Source organism: Protopterus annectens, chromosome 8.part0 (assembly GCF_019279795.1).
Source record: "Protopterus annectens isolate FY-2018-M chromosome 8.part0, PAN1.0, whole genome shotgun sequence".
NCBI lineage: Eukaryota > Metazoa > Chordata > Ceratodontiformes > Protopteridae > Protopterus > Protopterus annectens.
This window is the reverse complement of record NC_056741.1, coordinates 636796305-636823543: the sequence shown is the minus strand read 5'-3', so window position 1 is coordinate 636823543 and position 27239 is coordinate 636796305. Positions and strand designations below refer to the sequence as shown.

The 27239-nt window shown below is 37.5% G+C and overlaps 1 protein-coding gene across 3 annotated transcripts in view; it reads right to left on the bottom strand.

Moving 5' to 3' along the window:
- FOXP3 (forkhead box P3) overlaps window positions 1-27239 on the bottom strand; it is a 733303-nt gene that overhangs the window by 405986 nt on the left and 300078 nt on the right. The window contains exon 1 of one of the 3 annotated variants that reach the window (XM_044080124.1): window positions 7606-7745. The exons of the other annotated variants lie outside the window; for them this stretch is intronic. The gene's annotated coding sequence lies outside the window, so the exon portion shown is untranslated. Of the gene's footprint in view, window positions 1-7605; window positions 7746-27239 lie in introns of those variants that run through there. 3 annotated transcript variants of the gene reach the window in all.

Sequence of the window (27239 nt, the reverse complement as noted above, 5' to 3'; positions counted from 1 at the left end):
TTTCTGCCCATCTCCCCAAAACCCAAACCATCATTGCTTTCCATCTTTCACAGATGGAGTACCCTAACCACTTCATATTTACTCAGCTAAACAAGGCCCGCAAAATACTATACCAATCTCAGAAGTTCCCAACTTTGAATTCACTATTACAATGATACACACCATCCAGATTCCTATCATCTGAAAATATGTACCTAGCCTGCATCTCAAAAGGCACTAACTCACATGAGTCTACACTTCATTAAAACTTTGTAGCAAAACTCTGGAATACCCTCCCCATAAACACCAGATTACTCAAAACATAAACTTAAATCATTATTACTTGATTCCAGGATTTGAAACTGCTCTATCAGCCCTCCTTCACTACCAGCCATAAAACACTGGAACAACCCCCCTCCCTTTTCCATCCCAAGCACCCTAGTCAAATTCCCTACATTAATTTCAATTATACTTCAGGCCAAAATACGTTTAAGTATTCTTTTATCCAGACAAAACTAGCACCAACTAACTGCTCACTTTCCATCTCCCTCATATATCATTATTTACTCTGGGTCACTAACTTACATTAAAACAACTTTACATAGATAAATGCTTATTTCCTTTACCTAGCAAAAGCTTCCTTCAGTTTTTCAGGCACTTGTCTACTTGCCTGATAGTTCCCATGTCCATCTTAATATACTCTTGGTCTCTAATTTACATCATAGCATTTTTACATTGGTTTATATTTTTTGTTAGATCATCACATTAATATTCATAACATCTTTTTGCTGTCTTACTCCTTATTGTACATGTTATTCAATTTACATCAGTCTTCTAAAAATAATCTTTCTGTTCTTAGTTTTTCACTTTAACCAACTATACCTTTCAGCAATGTATGCATGTATCATAATCTTATACATTTTATTATATTCCTAAAAATGTTTTACTCTATTTTCTGTTACTATATGTAAAATAAAGTTTTTTTTTTACTATTAAGGTTTTTATATTAATGCTGGCTTTCATTGAATTATTTACTTGTTTTCTCCACTAGTGAATGGTCCTTTAATATTTTAACATAATGTTTCCATCTGTAAATGTTTTACTTTGAATAATGGAGCTTTTCTGATGAGACCTCCTCTGAAAATGAATTGTGTATGACCCAGCTGGATTTTCCCAGTAAACAAAAGCAAATAATTAACCGACGGACTGGCTTACTAACTAAGTAACTAAATACATACATACCTATATACATATGTACAACAAATCTAGACAACAGTTACAAAAACTTTGCACCTGCAGTTTTGCCACCTGGTTTGACTTTTTCCCCTTCTCCTGACTGTGTGATACTTTTCAATAACCTAATCAAAATTGCCAGCCTAGCATGTACTAAATAAGGGAAGGGTAAGCGTCAACTTCCTGCCATATGTTCAAAACTGTTCAATATATTCAGTGCTTGATTGTGTTTCCTAGTTTCTGTCACAGAAAACAATGTTATTTTGCAAAAGTGGACACAAGGCCATTAAGATATTTGCAGTACCTTAAAAGGTTGATTGCTACAAACTGTTACAGCTTAAGACCTCATGGAAAATCATGTTGCATGCTTACAGAAAAACAGGAAGGAGATGGTTCTTTGCGATATTTAGTGTTACACTACCTTTTCTTTCTTCCTATATCAGCTGCACGTTTTAGCACCGCAGTAGTACTCTTCTTTGCTTTCTTTGCCCAAACCATTTATGATTTGGTAAGTTCATAGGAGTTCTTCAAAGTTTCCTCCCTTTCTATTTCACATCAGTGTCATCTCATCAGATTTATAGTCAATGGCTCCTGTCAGTGTCTGTGTCTTGGTTGATTAACTTATTTATGCTTTTAAATCATGTTATGTAACACTGGTGTTTCTTATTCAGTTGTTGTTAATATTTTTCTGTATTTTTACCTGATCACCCATTGCAAACAGGCTCCCCATTCTTGGATTTTTCTTCATTTTAAGGAAACAAAATTCTGAGTATCTTTATGGTATTTTTCATAATGAAACATGATTCCTGTTTGTCTGACTCATTTTTTTGTTTAATGTATACCATATTACAGATATTTATGTGTTCAATAAAGAAAATAAACCTTTTCTTCTGGCTTATTTACAGTATTACTTATAAAAGAGTAAATAGGGCTGGTCCAGCATCCATCCCTCAGTGGCATGGATTCCATTTTCCACAATTACTTTTTGCCTGTCATGTTTCCCTCTTCTGACCTAGAGTTCTAAGTCTAGATACATTTATGAGTGTACCTATTTGATAGACCAGCTTATCTCTCACTGCTTCCGTTCAGCAATTTCCATGCTTGTTCATTCAATACAGTGACCCAAGTCTGAATATGTATGGTGTGCATGCTCAGTTCATGGTAAAATAATCAAATTAAGCATACCAGTGGTTCAAGCACTGAAAATCAATATCTGCTCAAGTCTGAAATTCTCTAATATGTTCTGGTAAATACTCTCTGTAGCTATCCAGCACTGTAAGCATAAAACACAGTATCACCAATGCTCGGAAAAAGATGTATGCTAGCATTTTAGGCCTGCATTCTAATTTTTCTTCTGGAGTTGGCAGAAACAAAACCTAAATTATTTCACTGATCAGAGCATCTAATAGTTAAGGAGCATTTGGTCACTGAACCTACAATGCCTTGTGTGTATTAGGGCCCACTATATCTTGTGACCAAAGAACAAAGGACACCTTAGGTTTGGAAGCTACTACTGAGATAAGAAGATGCCTTGTCTCTGTACTGTGCCCTTCTTTATGAAACAGGTTATAATTTTCCAACATTAGGAATGGGGCTAATGGAATTTCTGATGAAGCACATTTATTTTAAGTCTGACATATTAAGTTACCATCTCTGCTGTATTATTTGAGCTATGGTCTGCTTATTAATAATTGCATTGTTAACCTGTAGTACTTCCATACATATTAATGTCCAATTTTTGAACAGAACATAGTGTTTCGGCATGTGTAACCTTCACCTTACCTCCAAAGCATGCTCCAGATTGCATTTTAATGAATGTGCACAACTTTTAATGGCATGTGCTACTATGTTCCGTTTTAGTAGCTCACACACTATAGAAATGAACAGAAGGCCCTGCCTATAACTAAATCAGATGAGCCACTCATTGCAGAGTGATGTGGCCACAGAGGAAGTTATACATTCTTAGGTCAGGAGGTATTCCACTGTGTGAAGTTGTGCTGGAGCAAAGTCCACCAACTCATGTCATTTAATTGTATTTATTTATATTAAAATTTTAAAACTGAAAAGCTGTACATGTGTAAATAAATACAAACGCACAATAAATGCAAAATATAAATACAGTAACAACAGTGATACCTTGAAATACTAGAGAAAAAGTTAAACAAAGGATGATTTATCATAGGATCCAGGAAATCCATCCTAAATAGATGATATGCCATTTTCTTGTAGCATAGGACACAGCCCTCAGCCCTGACTACTGGCTTATGTTTGGTTAGTGGCCTAGGCACTGGAAGAGTCAGTTGGGCAGGAGGCACGTATATATGCTGTGCTTCCATGGGAGGGAAGTTGATGGCCATATAGTGCATCTACTGGTAGTACATTTGACAGAAGCCATCTGCCTGATAAGGGAGGAAGGGGGGGGGTGGTGGAAGTGTTTCCTAAGGGATATCTTCACTAGCAGAAATGAATGACAGCCCTGTGGTTTATCCACCACATGCCCATCTCATGGGTGCTTCCTTGACATGCAAGGGGACATCAGAATGTTGTAGGAAAAATCCTCTCAGAACCGACTACATAATGGTCATGCCATGATCATCTCATAGGTTCATAGGTTCATAGGTAGGTACTAGGCTATCGGTCCAAGGGCCTACGTAAGCCTAGCCAACAAGTTTCCCTGGCTTATGCCACCCAAGAAAGTTATTTTCCTGTGCCACTGTCAAGCAGAGATACAGAAGTGATCCCCGGGTGTATTTCCTATTTCTCATCCACTCATCAAGATTTTTCTTGAAGAGTGCTAATGAAGAACTTTGCTTGACATAGATGGGTAGCCTGTTCCAGAGTATGGGAAGTCTCTGGGACAGGAATCTATCCCCCCAACATGTCCTGTTTATTGTGGTGACAAGGTTTAGGTCCCTAGAGTGTGTAGCTCGGAGGGATTGGGATTTCTTTAGGTGTAGCATGTCCAACAGCTTTAGGTTTGACATAACTTTATATGTTAGGCAGAGATCACCTTGGAGTCAGCGATATGCTGTGGAGTAAAGCTGGAGTTTTTTGAGGCGGTCAGTATAAGGCATTTGTTTGAGGCCAGTAATCCTCTTTGTGAGGTACTTCTGTGGCCTTTCCAGCTGCTGCAGATGTCTTGTGAGGTACATTCCAAAAGGGGCGTACTCTATAATGGGTCTAATGAGTGTCGAGTAGAGGGGAACAATGACCTCTTTTTTCCTGGATGAGAACCCTTTTATGATGATGTGTGCCACGTAGAAGGACTTCCTGACTACTGTGGCGATGTGACTATCAAAGGAGAGACTACTGTCCACCTGAGTCCAAAGGTCTCTTATCACACATTCGGCATTAAGTAGATTGCTGCCTATGTGGTAGTTCATGGGTACAGAGTTTTTACCAAAGGGGATGACACTGCACTTTTTGGCATTGAGCTTGAGGCCATGGCTCTGACACCAGGCATCTGTCTCAGCGAGGCCCTTCTGTAGGATGTCCACATCATTTGGGGACTTGACTATGGCTCCTAGTTTGCAGTCATCTGCGAACTTCGTTAGCCAGAGGCCTTCTGTTTTAACCTGTACTTCAGAGAAGTATATACCAAACAAGAGAGGTCCCAGGATGGAACCCTGTGGTACTCCACTTGTCACTGGTTTGAGGTCAGATTTGGAGTCTGCAACTTTTACAGTGTGGGTTCTGTCAGTGAGCTAGTTGGCAACCCATCTTGTGACGTAGGGATTTATACCTAGTTTAGTGAGTTTAGCTATAATTCCAGAATGGGGAATGGTGCCAAAAGCCTTGGCGAGGTCAAGATAGGCTGTGTGAACCTCGACTTTGGTGACTACCTCAAAGAAGTCGATCATGTTCTAATGGGAAGAAGGGCGCTGTGATTCCACTAAGCAACTGTATGCTTAGTAGGCACAAGGGAGCCCCCCACCCTAACTGAAATAAATGATACTGAAGGAACCTTCTACAATAATACTTTAACTCATTAGCCTTAATCAGAGAAGAATGTTCATTTCACAGAACTAGATAACATAAGTAAAGGAGCATCTATCCAAAGTTTTTAAACTGTTTCTGGGAGAAACTAGCAGTGCTCTGCAGAGAATCTGAGTGTACAAACCAGTATATAAAGCATCTAAAGTTCTTTTAAAGAAAAGAGGACCAGTTTGTGTAGGCTTCAGTATATGAGAAGGATCTTTAAAACAGATCAAGACACCACTGGCAGCCAGTAAAGGTCCCACAGCACAGGTGTAATAGAATCGAATTTGGAAGATTTCATCAAAAGCATTGCATGTGAACTCTGAACTCATTGTAGGCAGGTACAGTCTATAAATTAGAAAGCCCCTTCTACACAGTTGTGCAGTAGTCCAGATGAGTAGTATCTGAGCATGAATAGTTGTTGCTAAGTCCACAGAAGGACTAACGTGTTTGATCTACATGATGGTCTTCATATGAAAGTAAGGTGAACGGGCATCCACTGACAACTGGTTATTAATCATTAGTGCATTATCAAGCAGCAAAGCCATACTTGTGTTTATTTAAGGGTAGCTATTTGTGCCTGTATTGTATGTTTTGATAGAATAAGTGTTATAAATTTCAAGCTGGTCAATGCACATGTAATGGTACAGTAAGACAATATAATAACACATAGGACTTATCAAGCCTCTCTAGGACTTGGAAGACTAAGCCATGTATGTATTTGCCAATTGCAAAACAAACATACTAGAGAACAGGCTGTCAAGCACCTCACATTTTGGTTTGCTGTATAGAAAAGTGATATAAAATCCTGTATACCAGTCTGTAAAAAAACAGTCCAGGATGACAGGTAAATGCATGCAGATAACATACTTTTATTTTGATGGCCTTGTGTCATGGAAATCCTTCAAAATCAAAGTGGGCTTGGTACTCCTGCACCTTAGGGAGGTGGATCAGTATCACTACATATACAACCCTACAAACCTAAGCTGATTATTCCAATCTATAAACTAATGGGAACTATTGCTGAAAGGAAAAGAAAATAAGTTCTTAGTTTCATTATTGTCAAGATTAGAATTTATCAAGTTCTGTGGCAGTAGGAGTAGAAGTAAATTATATAGCTGCCTTGCTAATGAACAATAAAAACAAGCAACAGCAAACTAAATATTAGAGTTGCATCTGGAGAAACAGAAGAAACAAGCAAATGTGAGTACACAGAAAGTACAGAAAACAAGGTAATACTTGCATAGAAAACCACAGATGGGACAGAATACAAGTCTCACAGCTGTTAAAAACAGAAGAAAAGTATTAAATCTGTCATCCTCCAAAAATTATTTGAAAAGGAATAAATATAAACTGAAGGAAGCTCAGAGGAAGTAGTCTAAATGCAGAAACATGGGGAAATTATTCCGATATATGTTTCTATTAAATATGAGTACATAGGCACCTTTCAGAGCAGGCAGCCAATTACAGCAAAAAGTACAAGGTAAAAAAATATATCAGTTTCTTATCATTTTGTTCCAGTATAATGCTCTTGGTCTATTATACATTCTATAGAATATAAAAGTCACAGACAAACACTAAATCTGCGGAGATAAATCCTTTAAGAACTAACGACTTTTTGTCTGTTGTATAAATGCATTTTAGTGGTTTATGTACAGACAAGGATGTTCTTAAGTTGTGCTACATGTATCACTCTGCTGAATACACATTATTCATTATTATTTTGTACATATTATAATATAAACTATAATATATGAAAATCAAACAGCAAAAAACAGGCTTTTGGAAGATGCTTTTCCTCTGGCTGGGTAATCATGTAGGAGTGTAATACAAAGGCTGCCTAACAGAATACATTCATACGTGAATTAATGTATCGTACAAAGACTTGGTGTCTCTCTCTCTCTCTGTCTCTCTCTCTCTCTCTCTATATATCATTATCCATCTTGGCTCTCTAATTACTGATTGCTATTGCAGTTTTACTGTGCATAGCTGAATTATGCTTGGTATAATGCCATATCTCAGTTATTCTGCTACTTGTCCATATATAGGTTGTCACTGCAACTACTACAGAAGTGTAACTAACCTAAAATAAGACAATTTATGCAACCTTATTTTCAGTGTTTCGTTCTTTTGTTTTTTTACTAACTCTGTCACTGCCTTACTTCATTAAGGTTTTAAATACTACCACTCATAATATCTAAACATAAGAAATGCCAAAGCACTTCCATAACAAACAGGGTTCTAATTTGAACCATGTTCATGTCTCAACGTCATCAGAAATCTGTCTCACTTAATACTCCTAACTGATGACTAAATGTTTAACTACTGATCAAGCCAACACATATGCACTAACGAGAGATCTTATTTATTACAGAAAGTACTTAATTCTCAAAACCACTTCTGCACTCAGCTTACCTCTACTGCAAAAACAGTCACAGTGTTTGTTCTTTCATTCAAAAAAGATGCCTTGCAAACAGGTGCAAGATGAATTTTATCCAGTCTGCTTTCTAGTTATAGACTCCCGCAGCCTTGAACATGTTTATCTCGGCAGGGCTAGCCACATGCCAGTGTGTGTTTCCTCTCCTAGAGAGTCTCTCACAATTATGTTTGCATCCTGCTGTGAGTGCACATGATTTAAAGCTCAGCCTTGCCTGCATTTATATTTCTTTGAGCAGTAGCATTCATATAATAACCATGGTGAGTTTTATATATATATATATATATATATATATATATATATATATATATATATATATATATATCTATATCTATATATACATGCACACACACACACACACACACACACACACACACACACACACACACACACACACAAACACATACACATAAACACACACACACACACACACACACACACACACATGTATTACAGTATTATACTACATACATGGTAATGTTCTTTTTGCTGTCAGGATTTTCTTTAAGACATTTTTGGGTGATTTGTTTAAACCAGTAGAATATTTGTTATCCCAGGGTGATATACATAAGAATGTATTTCTCTGTACAATAACTTCATGACGCAAGGTGAGTGTGCATTCAAACATCAATATGGAACTATTCTTAACCATATTGCAGCGGTGTAATGCTGGCACCATCAATGTGACAGCAATGTAATGATGGCACCATCAATGTGACAGCAGTGTAATGATGGCACAGCCTAGCACCATCAGTGTGATAGCAGTATAATGATGGCACCATCAGTGTGACAGCAGTGTAATGATGGCAGTGCTTGGCACCATCAGTGTGATAGCAATGTAATGCTGGCACCATCAATGTGACAGCAGTATAATGCTTGCACCATCATTGTGTCAGCAGTGTAATGATGGCAGAGCCTGGCACCATCAGTGTGACAGCAATGTAATGCTGGCACCATTGGTGTGACAGCGGAGTAATGCTGGCACCATCAGTGTGACAGCAGTATAATGATGGCACCATCACTGTGACAGCAGTGTAATGATGGCACCATCAGTGTGACAGCAGTGTAATGATGTCAGCCTGGCACCATCAGTGTGACAGCAGTGTAATGTTGGCACCATCAATGTGACAGCAGTTTAAAGCTGGCACCATCAGTGTGACAGCAGTGTAATGCTGGCACCATCAGTGTGAAAGCAGTGCAATGCTGGCACCATCAGTGTGACAGCAGTGTAATGCTGGCACCATCAAGTGTGACAGCAGTGAAATGATGGCACCATCAGTATGACAGCAGTGCAATGATGTAAGCCTGGCAGCATCAGTGTGACAGCAGTGTAATGATGTCAGCCAGGCACCATCAGTGTGATAGCAGTGTAATGCTGGCATCATCAATGTGACAGCAGTGTAATGTTGGCACCATCAGTGTGACAGCAGTGTAATGCTGGCATCATCAATGTGACAGCAGTGTAATGTTGGCACCATCTGTGTGACAGCAGTTTAATGTTGGCACCATCTGTGTGACAGCAGTGTAATGCTGGCACCATCAGTGTGACAGCAGTGCAATGCTGGCACCATCAGTGTGACAGAAGTGTAATGCTGGCACCATCAGTGTGACAGCAGTGAAATGATAGCATCATCAGTATAACAGCAGTGTAATGATGTCAGCCAGGCACCATCAGTGTGATAGCAGTGTAATGCTGGCATCATCAGTGTGGCAGCAGTGTAATGCTGGCACCATCAATGTGACGACAGTGTAATGATGGCACCATCAGTGTGACAGCAGTGTAATGGTGGCACCATCAGTGTGACAGCAGTCTAATGATGGCAGCCTGGCACCATCAGTGTGACAGCAGTGTAATGTTGGCACCATCAATGTGACAGCAGTTTAAAGCTGACACCATCAGTGTGACAGCAGTGTAATGCTGACACACTGATTATGCTCTCCTTGAGTTAGTTTTGACTACATATAATTTATGGTGCTCTTCTTGAGTTAGTTTTGTCTAGATATAATTTATTTCCTGTTTTTTACACATTTTATTAATGGTCCTTTCATCTGTACTGTGTGCACTGATGAGTAATAATGACATTTTTCATTTCATTTTATTTTTATTACATTATTAACTAGTTAAATACAGTAGTCAAGTGCCTTTTTTAGAGGTAATGTGACAACATGTAATTACTGGCCTTCACTCTTTCCATAGAAAAGTTCATTACTTTTTTCATGATCACCACTAAATATCATGGCAGGCACATGCTAAGTTACCATCATGCAAGATGTCCTAGTCTGTTCATGCTTCGTGTTAGTAATGATGCCACGTTACACTAGCTATAACATGAAATTGCAAGCCTATCAAATCTGCTGAGCATTATCTGTACTTGAACAAGGTTGGTAAGGCCTGGAACTCCTTACCTATATCCATCAGGTCAATACCCTCCCTCCTATGTTTCAAAACCACTCTGAAAGAATTTCTCACTAAAATATGCCTATGTTCATTCTCAAAACCAGGATAAACTATATTCCTAAATGTGAACAAGTAGCCTTTCATTCCTTATACCTCCGTACTCTCCCTTCTTCACTTACTTCCTTACTTTTATCAAATTCTCTTACCTAACTTTCTCTATAAATATACCATAAGCCTATTTTTCCCTCACTTCATATGGCAATTCCTGTCTGTATTAAACTAACTTACATTTAATTTCTCTACAACTGTCTAAAATTTGTCTAAATATTAAATAATTGTCATATAACATATCAGTTCTTAACCAATGTTTTTATATTATGTCTAATTTGTTATAATTAAACCGCAGATGTTTTTGTTTTATTTTTGAAGATTGTAAAATTATTGTTCTTAAATTGTTTTGTAATAAATGGTCCTCTACTCAATAGTACATTCCCAGTAATCAAATGTTAATAAATAAATAATAAATACATACATACATACTTACATACAATTTGTGGAGAAGGGGAGCCAAATTAGGTGAATCCAGATCAGACTCCAGTTCACTACAAGTAACTATTGTCCATATTCCCGGGTCTCCCCTAAACTAGCCACATCAATGACTGTTTTGCATCACTCATGTAATTGCTCTTTGCTTTCATTCACACCCTACCCTCATGCACACAGCCACTTATGGCAATCACCTCTCATGCCAAAGCTGGTGAAATAAAAGTCACAGTAATCTACTTCACTTGCCACTATAGGACAGTAACAGCAGCCACATTAATCTGCTTCACTTCTACTGCAAGGCACATCACCTTCCTATCAACTTCAGTTAAAATTAAACAGAAAAAAATGATACAATTGCATGATGCTGTAAGTAGTGTGCACTGTTATCACTGTCCACATTTCTATATGGATTCCTATGGAAAAACGTGACAAAAAAAGAATCACCACAGATGTATTTCAGCTTGGAGCTTTCAGGCACTATGCTATGTCCCTCATGACCTTCAACTAAGCCACAGTGATGATTACTTGGTTGTGATCATCCTAACTATCCTTTGCTGTCATTCATCAAATGCTGCCCTGATAGATAACCACTTTTGGTAATCATCTGTAATCACCAAAAGTGGCAAAAAAGTAGCCACAGCAAAGTAGATCATGTTGTTGTTGCAGGATTAATCACTTTGTTAACTTTTAACAAACTGCCCAAAATGAACTTCAGCCATAGCTCTCAACCAATTCTTAAGTAGGGGAAAAGTCCATAATCACTGACAAAACTGACAAATATGAAATAGTCCTCTTCTCTTACGTATTTAAAAACTGGCTAGAATAACAGGTTTTACATTAGCATCCACTCTTCTGAAGAATACGAAGGCTGCAACTCAAAGGTTTGTCATTATTACTGTTAACAATCCTCATCAACTTACCTGAGAAGAAAGATACAAGTTATAGCCAACCCAGCATCAATGTACCCATCTATGAAACATACCACAGCCCATGCTCCATGAGTGGAGCTCAGCATCAATGTACCCATCTATGAAACCTGCCACAGCTCATGCCCCATGAGTGGAAGAGTCCCTAGGAGAAAGCAGTATGGTACACTGACACAGCTGAGAAAAAAATTTTAGCATCTTTTAAGTATAGCACTTAAGGCAAGCGTTCGGCCTGTTGTACCACCGACTGAACATAGCAAAAAATAATGAGGAGACAAAATCTGGAATAATTTAAATATTACTCTTAATTCACTTAAAAATCGAACATCAGGTTTTGCATCAATGTGCAGTTTCTAAATGGTAAGAACTATGACACTGTAATGTCTAACATTTATTGACTCCTTAGTGATCTACCAAAAAATCAAAAAGTTTATGGGGTACAGGGGAAAATGAGAAAAATCAGGAACTTTTTATAAAAGGAGAGACTGAACCACAATGTCTGCATGCACAAAATTTATGTTGTGTTTTCTCTTTCAGAGGTTAAAACAATTCTATAAATACATGTATCTCTGAGCGTGTGCAGAATACTTGCAAGTCCATATTACAGCACATTTCTACGAGTGAAATTAATACTTTTATAGCTGTACATTGAGAAATGCAATCAAACAAAGTCAACACGGGGTGAAAAATACTACAATTGTTTTAAAATGTGCACACGCACCCACATGCACTCATATACTGGCAGATATGCAACTGCCAACACTTCCAGGCACGTGTGTGTGCACATGCACACACGCAAACACTGAAGACAGAATTTTCCCCTCTTCTGGAAAAAAGGAAAGAGAAAAGAAAAGAAGTAGGTTGCACACGTCTCCTGAAGACTCTGCCATCAGCATACATTGTTTGACCAATAAGAAGCATGAAACTCTAACAGCTGCTATAACTGACTGACCACAATCCTCAGTCATTTACCACAGAAAATCAAAACTTTACAGGGACAGGGCAACACGAGGGCAAAATTAGAAAGGCCCTGCAATATGACTTGATAGGTACTTCTCCACTAAGAGCTTTTTTTTCTTTCTTTGCAGCCAGTCATGTTGCCAGCGCTCTATCTGCATCTAAATAGCCAATAATGCTGATGCAGGCAGGACCAGCAGTGCAAGTTAACTTTTTTTTGTTTTTTTTTTCTGTTCTTGCTCTGGATCGCAACACACTCAACTACTGTAGCAGACAATAAAGAAACAAGCTTGTTTAATTAAAATCAATCCTGTTTCATTACTTTCTGCTACTGTAGTTGAATAGGTGTTTTTTTTCCCAACAGATGAGTCAATAAAGGGTACAGATCATGAGTCTGTGAAAAGGGGGGGCCCCCTTGCCATATGGTTCTGGCACCCTTGTACTTAGCAATTCTTGAGGAAAAGCAAAGACCAATTTCAAAGCAACAAAATATCCATGGAAACATGGATAAAAGTTATTTGAGATAGCCATGTGCCTATCTCTAGTGTTTGAAGTATTAAGCTCAAAATAAATGTTACCAATGTACCAGGCACACTAACATTTCTGGAAAATAAAAACAGCCTAGCAAAGGACAGCTGTATTAAAATAAGACAAAAGGGGTTTTCTTATACATCCACAAGAGTACTCCTCAAAGGAAAATTATTATAACAAGGAATTACCATATAGCTAGTTGCATTTTATTGGCATTTACATTGTAAAATGTAAGCCAAGTTGCACTTAGATACAAATAAGTTGCAAAACGTACTAGCATGCTTATGCAATATGGTATCAAAAGCCTGACTTGATACATTTTGTAACAGCATGAATATTAACTTACTGAGATTAATTATAATTATGTTCTGTCTAAGGAATGGAGTCCTTTCCTGTTATGGTGCTGAAAACCCTAAATATTTGGAAAAATTTAAAAAGGCAGAATTCTTAAATCTTGCACTAATCCAGAAGCAATCTAATTGTGTGAGTATGTTCACCATAACAGCACATCTGTGAAGGAAGGTAACCTTAAAGTAGTTTAACAAGTGGGCTGTCTCCTTAACGTCACCTCTAGTCAATGTCTATTTTCCTTTTTTATCTTTTCCTAGCTGCTGCATTGCTGGCCATCATCTCTGCCCTTTCTGACTGATCAGCCATTTTTCCCTTTCCTACCAGTACCACAGAGTAGTGGGCACAATAACCAGGTAGTGGTGGGCTGCCATCATTGTTTGTTCCCTAAGCTTTAAATCTATCACGCACTACACAAATATGCAAGCTTATAATTTGGACTTCAAAAGTACTGTTCCACGTGCACCCTAAGACCCCAGCTACATGGCACATGCTGCACAGTGGGGTTGGTGCACACTCTATGGTGGACAGTTATGGCAAGCAGTATAAGAGAACTGTTTTCCCATTTCTAGTCCCACTGCTTCAGTTTATGTCCGGTCTGTAGTACTTGCTAAATATATGGGCATCATTTCAGGAAGTAACTTCACATGCATTTTTCCTTATACATTTTTTATGTATACAGTATGAAAGGCAAATACATCAGTAGCATGACTTTTGATGACTCCCAATAATGTTTTGTTATATTTATAAGAACAGAAAGTAATACAGTTAACTAGAAAAGTTTGTTTTTGTAACAGGTACCTCCATTTCTCAACATAAAAGATATAAACAATGGATAAGTACTTATACCATTTATTCTATCATCATAGTACATGAATTTTGTATACTCAGCTAAAGTGTATACCAGTCTCTCTTTCCCTTATTCCTATAATGAGGCTGAAAGACCAGAAGCTGAATTAGCTGATTCAAAGTGAAGGCTGACACAGCACAGGCATGAATGAAAGTTTGGTTCTCAGAGAAACTCTAGTCAGATGAAATACTATACAAGTCAATTTGTCCATTAAGGCCTGCAGCTCCAAAATTCTTCTGGTTAAAATTATGGCACGTAAAAATGAAGTTTTACAGTAAAGAAACTTGAGACTCATAGTGATGGCTCCCTAATGAAATCTTGACAAATGAAGTGCTGAATGATGACAAGCCAAAAAAAAAAAAAAAAAAGACTCAAAACATAAGAGAAAAGCAAATCTTGAAAATTGCTCTTTTCCTTAAAATTTCTTTTGGGGGCAAGCCCCGCACACCCCTAGCGCTTATATATACCTACTCCAAGATCACCATACCATGGAGAAAAGGGAAAATTCTGAGAAATGGTATCTCAGACTTAATATATATAAGTCCATTCTTTCGGCCATTCACGGTCCATATTTCAGGACTTCCTCTAGCATGTTCTGACATTTCAAATGGTTGCTCACAGGGATTGGTGGTTAAAACAGAATTGATGTAAATGTTACAGTGATAATATTTAAATCCCACAATTATAGAGATTATTTTAGGTTTAATGTTTACTTTAAAACTGTGCAGATAAAATGGCTATTACACAGTTGTTCTTATGTTGATGGCTTGGACAGAATATCGAATACTTGCATTTTCCGTGAAGGCTATGCAAGACCTGGATGATATTGTGAAAACAGGCAGCCTACTAGCATAGGCAGTGGCCATTTCTGAAGTTGTAGGTCATTTTTCTCAAGCTCATATTGAGAATCTATTCCATTTTGCATGTTATGATTTCCTACCAATTGGTTTTCTGGCTTTCTCATGACTTGTAGGGCCTGTCTTTATTATGCATCAGGGAGAGATCCTTTCACACGTGTGAGATGAGACACTGGGAAGTCGAACTTTTTGTTTTATTTTTGAAGCTGTGCTAAAGCACTAGCATTTTTATTACTGGTTTAGCTGACATTTTATTAGGCTAAACCATACTTGCACTGGCCATCCTGGAGTCAGCACTATCATTTGTGCTGAAGTTTGTTTTGCCTTTAGGAATGTTTTTTTGTGTGAGTGGAAAATGCAAAAATGTAATATCAAGTCTGTGTTTCATTTGAAGTAGAATACATCTGTTTTCCATGGTTTGACTTTATGTAAAACAACATCACTGAGCATTATATTTGGCAACAACGTTTTCTGCTTATTGAGTTCACCAAATGTGCCCCAGATGGAGAAATATTGTGCCAACCATCTCCATTTCTGACTGAGATACAGATTCTTGCTTATGCCATTTGTAAATGCTTATTTCATGTGGAAAAACCCACCTGAAACTTTCTACCCCTCCCCTACACCTTCCCTATCTCAAACATCAACCTAAGACTTGCTTCTACTTTTTATGCCCGACTCTCTGAAATTGCCTCATTATTTTGATAATCTCTACTACTTTAATCTCTATTGATTTCTCTATATTCTACTCAGTAAGCATTGTTAGGCCTCAGTCCATAAATGCTTCTTATCTTTTCCCATTTCTGTTATTTTAACTATATGTATAACATATATTTGAATACTGTGCATTTTTTATGTCTTTGCATACAGTGTATATTATTTGAAATGTTTGTATAATTTTTGTCAGTGTAATATATTGGAGCCCCCCCCCCCGTGCCTCCATTGAAAATGGGCTTATCTTGGTCCAGTGGACTTTCCCGGTTAACAAACTGCAACTTAATAAATAAATAAAATGCAATGATTACTAGAAGAAAGAGCTGGCATGGTATGTTCAATTTCTGAAAAGTTTTTATTTCTCTGTATAAAATTATCAGTGCCATCTGCAGCACTTTCTGATGTACTATATTATAGCTATGCTGTTTGTATTTGAAGAACCCCTAGACAGAGTTTGATCCTGAATTCCTTCTCTACCACAAATAGTTGTTTATATTTGGCACTTTCCCAGTTGGAATCTACAGCCTGTACATATTGAAGGATAGTTGTATGCCTATGCATAAGTTAAGGCTCTTGCGGTTATGGTTTAGAATACTGATGACAATGAAAAGGCAAGCTATGCCTGAGTTTGCTTTGATCACCACAGAATCTTCTTTGTCTTTAAGGGTAACACTAGTAATATTTACCCCAGTGGATCTATAGCTTAATTCCATATGGCCATTATGCAACCAATGCATCTTTCTCATGTGCAGTCTGGCATCTGATGCTTTCAGAATGCAGGTTGACCGGATCTCTCAAGTTCCAAGGAACTGTTGTGCCATTGCCTGCCTTTCCTTTCCTTTAATCATTAAAATATAAATGATACCTTCATCTTCACACTGGCGAGTGGTAGGAATACTTTGTGGGTGACTGCATTCATCATAATTCTCTGAAGCACTTATTACTACTAAATGGGACGTTGGAGAATTTACTTTTATGCCAGAATGTTTAACAATGTTTTCCTATAATTTCAGGGTGGAACAGCTGTGCTGTTATTGTGCTACGAGACAATTGGTCCAGCTATGCGTAAATTAACATCTTTGGGTACCTTTAATGTGGAGACATCATTGTAAGGATTTTTGAAAATGCCTTAGGAACTGAGGATTGACAGCTAAAAGAATAGCTGAGAACTGGTAATGAATTTGATCAACTCTGAGGCTTAAGTTTTTTTCCTTTGGTTTTGCTAACTGGAATGCATCCTCCTTGTCTACCATGATTACTCAGTTATTATTTACTTGTTTATTGTATTTGTTCACTGGGATAGTAAGACTAGGTAGAGCCCATTTGCTGTGGAAGCCCAGCCAAAAAGTTGTAGCCCAAGTTAACAGGAGCTTGCATTCAACAGTAAAGCAACAGAATAAATTGCAGATTAACACATTTTCACCATCTAATATTATCAAAAGTCTACAATTAATAGTAAACAAGCCTCAGTTGCTCTTGGATAATATACATGCATATAAAACAGACACTGGATAGTAACTAAGCAAATTATTATATAGGGGAAAGTTGCACAATTTCTATGAAGAATGTAGACTTTGTTTTACTCTGAACATTTTGAAAATTGTTCTTATAACCTAAATTCAGTATGGGACTTCATTATTGTTGATTTTTGTCTATTATGAAGAATTTGCAATAAAAAAGAATCTAGAATAAAATCCTTTTCTCTGCTTTATGGTCAAAGGGACCTCAATAGCCTGTTTATCCAGGTCTTCTAGGAGAAAATGATTAGCTCTCTTTATTCCATTTGCACTCACTCTGTTGTTTATAGAAATGTATATTTAGAAACATCCCAGGCTGCCTTTTACATGAACTTCAGAATGAACTGGCTCCCCACCTAAGCACCATGTTCAATCATAGTCTCACATCAGACTTTGTGACCAATGAATGGTGCACAGCAACAGTTATCCCACTCTACAAAGGGGGAGACACGACTGATCCTGGGAACTATCGCCCTATTAGCTTGACGAGCCTGGTCTGTAAGGCCATGGAACGTATCATCATGGAACTCATAAACAAAGACATTGGTAACTTTCAAACTCTGGACCCCACCCAGTTCGGGTTTGTGAAAGGCAGATCATGCCTCCTGAACCTGATCGACTTCTTTGAGGCAGTCACCAAAGCTGTAGACGAGGGTAAGGTGGTTCACACAACAGCCTATCTTGACCTCATCAAAGTTTTCGACACCATCCCCCATTCTGTGAATTATAGCTAAACTCATTAAACTAGGTATAAATCCCTATGTCACAAGATGGGTTGCCAAATGGCTCACTGACAGAACCCACACTGTTAAAGTTGCAGACTCCAAATCTGACTTCAAACCAGTGACAAGTGGAGTACCACAAGGTTCATTCCTGGGACCTCTCCTGTTTGGTATCTACTTCTCTGAAGTACAGGCTAATACAGAAGGCCTTTGGTTAATGACGTTTGCAGATTACTGCAAATTGGGAGCCATACTTGAGTCCCCAAATGATGTGGACATCCTACAGAAGGGCCTCACTGAGACAGATGCTTGCTGTCAGAACCATGGCCTCAAGCTCAATGCCAAAAAGTGCATTGTCATCCCCTTTGGTAAAAACTCTGTACCCATGAACTACCACATAGGCAGCAGTCTACTTAATGTCAAATGTGTGATAAGAGACCTGGGGACCCAGGCAGACAGTAGTCTCTCCTTTGATAATCACATCACCACAGTAGTCAGGAAATTCTTCTACGTGGCACACCTCATCACAAAAGGGTTCTCATCTATGAAAAAAGAGGTCATTGTTCCCCTTTACTCGACACTCATTAGACCAATTATAGAGTACAATGCCCCTTTTGGAATGTCACAAGACATCTGCAGCAACTGGAAAGGCCACAGAAGTACCTCACAAAGAGGATTACTGACCTCAAACAGATGCCCTACACTGACCATCTCAAAAAACTATAGCTTTACTCCGTAGCATATCGCTTACTCCGAGGTGATCTCTGCCTAACATATAAAGCTATGTCAAACCCAGAGCTGCTGGACATGTACACCTAAAAAAATCCCAATCCCTCCAAGCTACATGCTCTAGGGACCTAAACCTTCTCACCACAATAAACAGGACATGCTGGAGGGATAAATTCCTGTCCCAGAGACTTCCCATACTCTGGAACAAGCTACCCATCTATGTCAAGCAAAGTTCCTCATTAGCACTCTTCAAGAAAAATCTTGATAAGTGGATGGGAAATATGAAATACACTCGGGGATCACTTCTGTGGCTCTGCTCGATAGGGGCACAGGAAATTAACTTTCTTGGGTGGCGTAAGCCAGGGAACCTTGTTGGCTAGGCTTACTTAAGCCCTTGGGCTGAGAGCCTAGTACTTACCTATAAACCTATGAAATGCAAACGGATGTATAGAAAGCTCTAAGAGCCATCTGTCTTTTCTAAATTTTCTTATTATTGGAAGGAGCTAAAGTAGGAGAGGCATAGTGGGTAGGAGAGATAATTGCCAAAATTAATTTAGCCTTTTAGGTCTTAAATTTCTGTTAATGTTTTCTAGTGTTTTTTGAACAGCTGAGATTTTCTTCTTTTTTTTTTTTTTTTTTTTGCTGCCTTCCATAAAATTTTGACAGAGGCATAATAATTTTAGTTTTCACTGAAAGAGGAAGGAAAATTCATTTCATTATAGTTTTTTCTTCTATTTTGATCGGCTAATATTTGCAAAGCTGTCTGATCAAATAACTGTTTGCCTGTTTTGTTATGGGTGCATCCATTAATTCTGCCTTGGCATCATCAGATATGACTCTACCTTCAACCATGCACTATGTCCAATTATAAAGCAGATACTGATGGTCTGATTACTATTTCAGCCAAATTATTGCCATCTTTTGGAGAGACATACAGCTGGTAGAAAACTAGCTACAATTTCTGTTCTATGCAAGTTGCTAGTCACATCTCTTAACCTCTTAGAGCAAGAAATCTGGACAAAGCCACAAATAATGGGGGACAATGGCCCTAAAACAGGAACACTTTTAAAATATTGCTCTTACAAACTTAGAAAGTTAATAGAATACAAGTCTTGCCTTGGCATGAATTTTCTGAGGGATATGAAGTCTGACTTCAGTTTCAATGATTTGCCATTGATTTTGCAGAAAAAACACAATTTTATGAGAAACAAACCAAAAATATGAGGCAAAAATCTGGAAATTTTGTGAAAATTTGGACAATGAAGAGGTATGTTGCCAGTACTCTAAAATTTATGTATAGCTTTCCTCAACATGCATTGACCCTGGAGACAATTATAATTAAGGGGTGTACGGGGTTGCCCCTGAATGAAGATGGGCAACTCCCCAGAGGAAAAATGTTTCACTATAAGTTCTGAGAAGTGCCTTTCTGCGTATTTCTCCACAGAGGTTTAGGATTTGGTGGGTTGCTCTTCCAAAGACCAACTTATATATTACATTTTGGCACATCACTGCCAGTCTGTCCTGCTGTATTCACCAGATTTCATATTTAATTTTTCCATAATTTTCTGGCAATAGCAACAGTATTAAACAACTTCTGCAAACTAGTTCCAGGTCTTACTTAATTTGGGTTATCTGGTTAAAAGATCTTACAGCTAGTACATCAATAGTATAAACTCTCACCAAGTCTGTCCATCATCAGTCTTGATTTATTATGATAAACTAAAGCCAATGTAGCAATGTTTAAGACTGATTCATAGGTGGTCACTTGGATACTTTAAAACATTTGGCATCAGTATGCTTTAAGCAAGCAATAATGCCCAACATGGTGTGTATTGCTGCGTAAATAACGCCCACCCAGGGGTGTTATGAGGCCCGATGCTGCAGCCATTATTTACACAGTACCACACACTCCAGAGAGCATTATTGCACTTAGAAAATGGGCTGTCTGTAAAACTGTTGTGTTTTTCTTATTTATTTTTTATTACTATATTATTATTTTTTATATATAGTTTTTAAGTAAAATAGTTCCTTTGCCTAATGTTTCAAAGTTGCTGTAGTATATGTAAATGGTATTGGAGGAAGCATCTTACATTCAAAATATACATTTTTTAAATAGTATCTAGATATTTACTTTATCTTTTGGTCCATTACTCCTAAAATGTGTGGTTTGTTGCCAATTATTCAGGATTGAAGTCACTAAATAATGACATACATTTGACTTTCAAACTTTATTTCCTTCAGAAAATTCATGTTTACACAAATCTTGTTATTTAAGCTACTTTGTAGTTTTATAACAACAATTTTTAAAATATGTTCCTATTTTTTAACCTTTGTTCCCCCATTATTTCAGGATTTTTAGTTATTTTAACTATTGGCCTATTGCCCTACTATCACCCTTAGCAAAAATAATGGAAAAATGCATTCATCACCAGCTACTTGACCATTTAATTCAACATAATTTACTAGCTAATAGACAACATGGATTTAGACCATTTCACAGTACTGCTACTGCCCTCCTATCCTTCACTGACTCCATTAACAGAAACCGTAATGACAATGTTCTCTCTTCAGCACTCTTTATTGATCTTTTAAAAGCCTTTGATATGGTAAACCATACTCTTCTTATAAATATCCTGAAATCGCTTTCACTTAGCAATCAGACTATACAATGGTTTAATTCCTACCTTACTAATAGGCAGCAGGCAGTGCTCTGGGACAATAGTCTTTCTTCCCACCTACCAGTAATCTTCTGGGTCCCTCAAGGTTCCATTCTAGGACCTCTCCTATTCTCAATATTTATCAATGATCTATACCTAGCTATTCCTGAAGCTACCTGCAGACAATATGCAGACAATTCAACACTCACATGTTCAGCCAACTCTGCACCAGAACTGCAATCCCTAACTCAGAAAGTATTTAACACATTGGAGACCTGGTTCTCAAAACGTTACCTCCTCCTCAATCCCAAAAAAACAAAGCTCCTCCTCTTTACACCTACTCGCAAGTTCTCCCCCATTGATTTCTCAGTCGTATCTAATAATGGCACCGTCATATCCCCTGACTCTACCGCCAAACTCCTAGGTATTACAATAGACAACAATCTCAACTTTGACACCCATATTAATAACACTATAAAAACAGTCAAGAGAAAAATGGGGTCCTTATACAGGATTAAGCTATTCCTTACACCAGCAGCAAGATCTACCATTGCCCACTCCCATCTTATCTCTACACTTCTCTATGCCACCCCCATATATACTAACCTGTCTAAAAATAATCTTCTCAAATTGGCCAACTCTTATAATCACATCGCCAGATTTGCCACTGGTAATCCCTTCCAAACCCATCACTATCTGAATCTAAAGCAGCTGGGCTGGCTTGAACTACAAAACCTGCTATAACTGTCTCAACTTACCATAGTCCACAAAATCCTAAATCACCCAAACAACACCCCTATACTTTCAAACCTTATAATCCCATTTAAATATCTTAATTCATTACGATCTTCTAATAAACGACTAGTCAGCATAAGTAAGTCCAACAACTTGGCAGGGGACTCACTGTTCTCTAACACAGCTGGTAAAAACTGGAACCTACTACCTGATGATCTTACATCACTTCCTTCCTTGCCGCTCTTTAAACAAAAACTCAAGAGACACCTGAAATCACACTGGTTATGCCCTTGTAGCAACCACGACTAATCCTTTCTCCTTTATTTTTATCATCTCTTAAATTCTACTTTTTTACATTAGTTAAATGCTACTTACTACCAATGAAAGCAGGAACTGTAACCAATAGACACTTTGAATTTAATTCCTCTTGGTGCATCAAGTATAACCTCTGTACCATACCTTTGTACCATACTGCATATTGACGGTATATATCTTTGTCTCAACCTTTTTGTTATGTATAGCCTTTTTAGCATAATCTTGATTGTATATGTCACTGTCTCTCTATGCATGTTAAAACTGCATTTTTTTATCACCTCAAGCTTTTCTCCCCGGGCCTCTACTGAAAATGGACATATATCCAGCTAGACTAGCCCGGTCAATAAATGTAAAATAAATAAATAAATAAAATGTATCCAGATTTCTTGAGTTAAGAGGTCAAGGGATATGCAAACATCATTACTGCTGCAGCTACCAGTCGATCTATCTCACTCTGTATGTCATACACACGAATACTTGCACTTCAGAAAATGCATGCTAACACAAATCCTATTATTCATGAAAATTTGTGATTTTTATAATGACTATTTAAAATCTGTTCCTGTTTTGAGCCTTTGTTTCCCCTTTATTTTAGGCTTTATCCAGATATCATGAGCTAAGATGTCGAGAGATATGCAAGCCTCTTAACAGTTGCTGTTGCCAGTACTCGATCACTTTCATTATTCACTCTTCACTCTTCACTCTCGCTCACACACACATCTCTCTTTCATGCATGCAAGCATGCATGCACTCACACACAGGCAGAAACATAAACATAAACACACACACACATGCGTGCAAACTTTTTTCTGCTTCATTCAGTTTTTATACTCACTAAACAGCAAAAACTCTGCTTAGCAAGTGTCAAATAATGGCTTGATCGATCTCATTCTCACTCACATGCACACATATACTCACACACACAGACATAAACACACACACACACACACACACACACACACACACACACACACACACACACACACACACACTTTTTTATATATTTTTACAGTTGCTAAACAGCAAAAGCGCTGATTTACGAGCATAAAATAATGGCAATGTTAGGTTACTTTCAGTCTGAGCTCCACAGCAACTTGATATCCTGCCATGAAGTGGCAGGCTTGTTGTTCAGTGAGCATCACCTGTAGATTAACACCCTGTATGAAGATGTTACTTCTCCAATCAGGGTGCCGATCTACAGGTCTGTCTAAATGTTCTTAAAATGCAGTAGAAAACCCACTTGTAGCTTTAACTTATGGCTATGCATTTTCAAACTGAAGATCCAATGGCCACACACACTTCTGTAGATGCTGTCTATAGGGATAATTGCAGTAGCTCTGAGAGTCATTTTACTCAAAGGGAATCAGTGAATGTTTGTGAGTGGATGAGAAAACAAATGTGAGGTGGCTATTGGGTAGCTACAAATCAGGAGGCAGGGTCCAGGAAGTTGTTGTTGTGTCTTTCGTCTTTTCCCAGTTAGGGGTCGCCATAGCGGAACTCCGGTCCGCTAATGATTGGCAGTAATTTTTTTTTTTACGTGCCGAGTTGCCGGCCCTGACCCACAACCTTCAATGAAGGTACACCATTCACGCATGTCTCCATACAGAAGACGCTCTAGCTGAGAATCGAACAGGACAACGTCTTACTGTGAGGCGACGACTCTACTGCAGCATCACCACGAAGTAAAGTTCATAAATTATTTATAAGCTGAATTATGCTGCTTGCAACCACCGTTTGACAAACTGTTTTGTGTTCCATATAGGAACTTCAAGCCAGTTATTTATAATAATAATAACAACAACAATAATAATAATAATAATAATAACTCTGTAAGTTATAGTTAGTTAATGCTGGCCTTTTATAACAAGGCTGCCTTGACAACATTTTGCTGCTTCTCCATTAAAGTGAAAACTGATTGCTTGACACTGTCAAATCCTTTTGTATTATATATGTGGACACAAGGTAGTTTAAAGTTAGAATGTCTTAAAATGCACAATATAAAACATAAGTGCATTTGTTCACAATAAGCTTGGTCTTCATCAGGTAAATAACATTTAAAAACCCTACCATTTATAACACTTAAAACTAATCATGTGATGAACACACATCTAGCTTTTTAAATCAATTTAAAGTGACATAACAAAATTATGAAAATGTTTACAATAAAAACGAAAAGCCATACAAGATGTATTTAAAACAATGCTACCTTGAAATTTTAGCCAACAATAAAATTAATTCACTTTACGTCTCATATGCTTTTCTTTTTAACAAACACTGGATAGAAATTAACTCATTTAAACCAGGTAGGACTGTGGCATGGATTGCCACCATAACTCCCGCTCCTCAATACATATTTTCCATGGGCCACCTCTCAAAGCTCTGCTCTTTTTGTAGGATATTGTAATATATGCCTAGAAAGAACGTTAGTAGTTTTTGTGTACAAATATCATAATTATGTTCATATATATGGTCCCTGACCCTCCTTTCTGATTTATCAGTATAAAACCCATGACATTTCTGACATCATCCCTCTAGTATTACAATTAAATTTCCCAGGGATTTTAAAATTATGATTCCTGATAGTAAAGGTATCACTCACCAATATATATGGGCATTGGGAACATGTACAGGATTTGTGCATGTCACCATTTTTGATATCCTTCCTAGATGTAATCGTGTTATCCTATAATTTTATAAAATTAAAGCCTTTTGTACCGAGTCTATGATCATTAATAACGAATTGCCATTTTTCTCATAATTTTACTAATTTCTGGACTAAGTTGTTTGTCTGTGTAATACCCCAAAGCATACATCAGTATACTCACATTGTAAATACCATCCATTAGTATGAATATGCTCATGCACCTTAAATATAATGGACTGCTTTAATTTGTTGTATTCCAAATCAGCATACATAATATCATAAGGAAGTGAATTTAATTAACCAGTAATTAAAGATAAAGTTATTTTATTGTTTAGATTCTTGTAGCTATGTTTTGCCTGCTTCAGAAAAGTGAAACACTATAAAAAAAGGTTGTAAACAAATGAGAAATGAAAAGCTAAATTGTACATTATGATACTAAAAGACTGTCACTATTAGGGGATACTCAAAGGAAAAAAAGCATATACATCTGTTACATAAAACAGGAAATATTTAAAGTTGAATGAATGAAAAAGGTTTCTGTGAAGAATTCGTAGCCTGACAATACTTGGTATAGACTATGGCTCACATAATATAAGTTAACAATGGAAGGATTGGGTTGCCTGGTTCCAAAATTTTGCAATAGCTCTATGATTTCTACAAAGGTAGATTGTAGGCATCATTCTCATATATAATGGGAGACCAGATGTATCATTTATTTATGTATTGATTTACATTTGTTAAACAGGGTAGAGCATTAATCCACATGGACTGTTTCCAGATTTAGTCTGGCTGCAATATCTGTTTTAGCGATTTCCCAGAGTTATGCACTAGGAAACTGGAGTTTGATGGATTCAAACCCTGGGCTACAAGAAGCAGTGTGTTAACAGCTGATTGCCATAATCCTCTGTGCTAACTTCCAGACAATTCCTATCATATTATTTTATAGTGCATATCTCAATATGAAGCAATGGCTGTATCAGATGGCAGGTTTCAACATGTGACAGACGTTTCACAGTTACGCAAGACAAATGTAGTAGAGCATGAAATATTCAAATTCAAGAGAGTCATATAAGAAGATGAACTGAGTATACAGTTAATCAGTAATTTTCAGGAGTATAACATATCACCTTAACCATAAATACAGTAAATAGCATATAAACTCTTAAGTACTATATGCTTTTCAAATTTTAAGTAATCAAATGGATACTGTTTGAACAGGAAAACAATTGTCTAGGAGCAGAATTCTAGACTAAAATTACTGATTGCAGTTGTATAAGAAAAATAAATCATCATCAGCAGCAAAAGCAATCAGCAACAATCCCCTCTTCCTCATTGTTTACATGGGGTCAAGATATTGTGTTATCTATCTCCATCTCTATCGATTCAATGCCAAACTCCTGCCTTCTTTGACACTCATGCCAAAGCCTTGACACCACAGAAGTGGCATATATTTAGACAATTTAGAAAGTGATGTAAACAGGAGGTCAAAGTAGACAAAATTGCATTTTTTCTTTCACTTCAAGGCAAATATCACCACAATCCCAAGCAATTCTGGGCAAACATAAAACCCCTACTGCATACCTCTTGACCTCTTAGAGCAAGATTTGGACAAAGCCATAAATAAAAGTGGGACAAAGGCCCAAAAACAGGGACAAATTTTTAAATGCTGTTCTTACAAACTTAGAAAATTGATAGAATAACAGATTTTGCATTAGCATGCATTTCTGAAGGGTATGAAGTCTGAAACTCAAATGCCTGTCATTATTTTTGAACTTGAATCTTTAATGATTTGTCACTAATTTGCCAGGAAAACATAATTTTATGAAAAACAGACCAAATATTTGGAGCAAAAATCTGGACATTCTGCAAAAATCTGTACAGTTGAGAGGTATGCCTACTATACCCCTATCTCCTACTACAAACATTGACACAGACCTCATAGCCACCAAGTTCAACATATACATCATTCAATCTTGCTTCTCTGTACTAGTATCTGATCCACCTGCCCATCTCTCTGTCCCCACTAACAATACTCACAATACCCATCTTTTTTCTTTCCACCATATACCTACCTCAACTATCAACAATTACTTTCAAAAACTGAAAATCACCACAACAGCTGCTGGCAAACTCATGCCCGAATACCTTAGGTTAGCTGCCGACGTC